General features: G+C 54.3%; 1 pseudogene; it reads left to right on the top strand.

Annotated features, from left to right (window-relative positions):
• Window positions 1-348: 348 nt before the first annotated feature.
• LOC125530602 lies at window positions 349-2,861 on the top strand (annotated as a pseudogene).
• Window positions 2,862-4,397: the final 1,536 nt, after the last annotated feature.

The raw sequence follows: 4,397 nt of genomic DNA, 5'->3' as shown, positions 1-4,397 counted from the left end.
AACCCTCCCGGCCCAGAGCAATCTAATCCCGTAGATTAGTCTATAATTAAGGCGCCCACTAATGGAGTGACCGCACCAAAGGAGAATAACCTTTTTGTCACACGGTAATGCACTGTCTCTCACCTTATCAGCCAGTAAACAAGTCGTGCCCGTTTATGATACGAAAAAAAAGAAGATGGACGTTTTTTTTATTTTAGGAAATAATAGAAAGTAAAAAGGTAAACGATCTTAGGAAATAGAATATCTTAATGGAGTAGTAGGATATTTGGGAATTTTATTACTACGTGCCAGTAATGGTCCGGCTCTATCGGTATATATATAGCCCAGAGAAGCGCTGGGAAAGCCTGCATTGCAGGCGGCAGCTATCTAGGAGTAACGCCTTCGCTCCAATTCTTGCTATCTCAGTTTCTCTCTTTGGTACATCCTATACATACAATTCTCTAATGGCGTTCGTGGCGGCCATGATCACCGCCGTCGCCTCGGCTGTCTCGGTGCTGCTGCTGAGGGCGGTGTGGGTGACCCTATCTTGCTACTTCCTGACGCCAATGAGGATCCGCAGAACCATGGCGGCGCAGGGCGTCCACGGCCCCCCGCCGCGCCCGCTCGTCGGCAACCTACGCCAGGTGTCGGCCCTCGTTGCGGAGGCCAACTCCGGCGACATGACGTCCCTGAGCCACGACATCGTCGGCCGCCTCATGCCCCATTACGTGCGCTGGTCGCAGACATACGGTGAGAATTTAAGATGGCCCCCACCGCATTGCGCGCCGGCCGCCGGGCGTACGGCGTACCGTGCGTACTGACCGAGGGGGATCCCGCGTTTCAGGGAAGCTTTTCGTGTACTGGTACGGGAGCGAGCCGCGGCTGTGCCTGACGGACACGGACTTGATCAAGGAGTTCCTGTCGTCCAAGTACGCCCACGCCACCGGCAAGTCGTGGTTGCAGCGGCAGGGCACGAAGAACTTCATCGGCCGCGGCCTGCTCATGGCCAACGGCGCCAGGTGGTCGCACCAGCGCCACGTCGTCGCGCCGGCCTTCATGCCCGACAAGCTCAAGGTACGCATGCACGGCGTCGAACACATGGTGGCATTGCCATCAGTTTCTACCGGTTCGTTTGCCTGACCGCGCCGTACGCGTGCGCAACGCAGGGGCGTGTGGGGCACATGGTGGAGTGCACCAAGCAGACGATCCTGTCGCTGCGGGATGCGGCGGCGCGCGGCCGCGGGGAGACGGAGATCGGCGGCCACATGACCCGGCTCACCGGCGACATCATCTCCCGGACCGAGTTCGACACCAGCTACGACACCGGCAAGCGCATCTTCCACCTCCTCGAGGACCTGCAGCGCCTCACCGCGCGCTCCAGCCGCTACCTCTGGATCCCCGGCAGCCAGTGAGTCACGATCGCCCTCTCCTCCCGGCCGGCCAGCTCGATCCTCTCTTGCCTGCCTCGAACACACCACTCACTCCCTCGCTACTTGCCTGGCCCTTGTCGCCACTTTCGTTCACTTGCAGCCACATCTCGCACAGTGCATATGCGCGTCTAATGTGTGGAATTATCCTAACAGCTTAAGATAAACAAGCCGATTAAGCCGCTGTTAGCACAGTAATTGGTCTTAGATAACTACTATATGGCGTGCAGGCGCAGCCCATCCCTGTCCGGTTAGTTTTTGGGCAGTGGCACTGACTCCAACTTGTCCGGCGCTTTCGATTGATTCCATCATCCACTGGCGCATCCGTGCGTGCGCATATGTCCATTGCCGTACGCGCACATACGAGTAAACAAGTGCGCAGTACATGTGCTCGAGGACGAGAGTGTTCGGCCGATCATGGACTCATCGATCCGTGTTGCTGCCGTACGTGCAGGTACTTCCCCAGCAAGTACAGGAGGGAGATCGGGCGGCTGAACGGCGAGCTGGAGGGCGTCGTCTTGGAGTCCATCCGCCGGAGCCGCGAGATCGCCGACGAGGGCCGGACGACCTCCACGTACGGCCGGGGGCTCCTCGCCATGCTGCTCGCCGAGATGGAGAAGAAGAGGGAGAAGGGCGCAGGCGACGACGGCAAGTTCAGCTACGACACGCGGATGGTGATCGACGAGTGCAAGACCTTCTTCTTCGCCGGCCACGAGACGTCCGCGCTGCTGCTCACCTGGACGCTCATGCTGCTCGCCACGCACCCCGAGTGGCAGGACAAGGCCCGCGCCGAGGTCGCCCAGGTCTGCGGCGACGACCCGCCGTCCGCCGACAAGCTCTCCAAACTCACCGTGGTATGTCCTACAGTACTGTGTGCACGTGCGTACGTAAGCAATGTCTTATGGTATTTGATCGTTCGGCTCTTAGCGAAAATCTTGATGTTTTTTCTTGTGCGCGCGCGAACTTGCAGCTGCAGATGATCATCCACGAGACCCCGCGCGGCGGGCCGCCATGCGCGGGCCCCCGCCGTGTCCCTGCCGTTCGCGGCCGGGCCGCGCAACTGCGTCGGGCAGGCGTACGCCCTCTTCGAGGCCAAGGTCGTCCTCGCCATGCTGCTGGCCAACTTCCGCTTCACCATCTCCGATGACTACCGCCACGCGCCGGTCAACGTGCTCACCCTCCGCCCCAAGTACGGCGTGCCCGTCCACCTCCGGCCGCTGCGGCCGTAGGGCCTCCATACATATTTTTGTTCCTTTGGCGCGCGCCTCGATCGGCTATAGAGAAAGATTTTGTGTTTTCTGATTGGTTGCCCTACCTGTCTGACTGACTGACGGGGGAGGCCGGCCTGTCAGTTGGCCCGGCTGGTATATGCTGCTATTCTTTCTAGAGTGGAGTTCCTGCACTAGTAGTTATATATACTTACAATGTATGCAAACGTCATGACAATTTTTGTTATGGTAATCCTAAACAAAGAAGAATTTTTATGCACAAAAAAAACAAAGAAGATACATGTGCATAATCTAAAACAGCAAATGATATCTCACAACCGTGTGTAACGACCACCAGGCAGACCGTAGAGACCATGCAGATACCCTGAACTTTGTTATTTCTGTAATCGCGGATGACATTCCGGGGTTTGAGTTTTAAATAAATGCGGCAATATTTACCCTAAAAAAAAGATACCCTGAACTGCCACAACTCAATCCTCTCCGCTTCCTCCGCCGATGCAACTGATTTATGTGTTGCCTCACCTTGGAGGTGATCCAATACATCACTCCTCGCACGATCCCGGCTTCGCTAGTGTTGTTGCTTTGCGGTGTGTCTCCATGTCAAGTCATCGACCTCGGCAACGACTCCTTCTCGTCGGCATCGTGTCTTGGCAAATGACTCCTTCTCGATGGCATCGTGTCTTCCGATGGTGTGGAGGGATGCGAGTGATGATTGACCATGGGTGAGACCAACTTGCGTCTGGTCGGGACGAGTTCATGCCCGAATTGGTGTGGGCGGTGGATCTTGGGTAGGCTTTGGGGCAATGGATGTGGGTGTGGTTGAAATCGATGGTATGCGGTCCAAAATGGTGGTGCAAACATGGTGGACATGATGGCATCATGCTTTTGTCGCTGTCCTTTGAAGCGAGCGGGTTAATAGCTCATTCTACATCGAGACGTTCCCGTGATACTCAGACCTTCATGTGCAACAAGGTTAGATGACAACATCAGTGTCGACAATGAGTGTGTGTTCTTGGGGGGTGAAAACACTAGGCCCAGACTTTTTGATGGGAGTAAGAAGGGTCGATGTACATACATGATACTCTTGTTGAAGGTGTTGGCTCGTTTTAGGGGTGATAACCACACCGTTTGACCTCTTGGTTAGACCTAGCAACATTAGTGTATATATGACAATTCCTTTTATAAGGCATTGTCTTTGCGTACACGTTCTTGGTTATGATTTTATTCATGGGTAGTTTTGGGGTACTCTTTGGTGGTTTCTTTGTGTGCATCCTTACGTCGGGAGGTTTGTACTTTCATTTTTTGGCATATTTCCCTGCATATATTATTATGGTCAGAAAGCACATGAGAGGGACCAAAAAGCCCCTTTTGTAATTACAATTCTGGCAAAAAGGAAAAAGAAATTGGAGCTCAACAATTATACACTTGTAGGAAGAAAATATATGTGTTGATACTATCAACAAGGGTTGGAACAAGCGAATGGAAAGTCGCACATATGTACGCAGGTGCAATCATCACCACCTGGTGTGGCAACATGCCAGATCTCGGTCCCACCGCCTACCAACTCACCACTCGCCACCGATGAGTGTTAGGAGCTCATGGCCACTAGCGGACGCAGACACCATGGTCAAGGCCTCATATGGCTCTGGTCAACAAAGGCCGAGGTTGAAGACAATGTTGGCCTCATAGTGGATGAAGGATGAATACACACCAAGATCAACAAACCGGACCATCCCCTATGAAAAAAAGGAGTTTGCATTGA

Source organism: Triticum urartu, unplaced genomic scaffold (assembly GCF_003073215.2).
Source record: "Triticum urartu cultivar G1812 unplaced genomic scaffold, Tu2.1 TuUngrouped_contig_6431, whole genome shotgun sequence".
In the NCBI taxonomy this organism is placed as follows: domain Eukaryota; kingdom Viridiplantae; phylum Streptophyta; class Magnoliopsida; order Poales; family Poaceae; genus Triticum; species Triticum urartu.
This window is presented reverse-complemented; position numbering and strand designations above follow the sequence as displayed.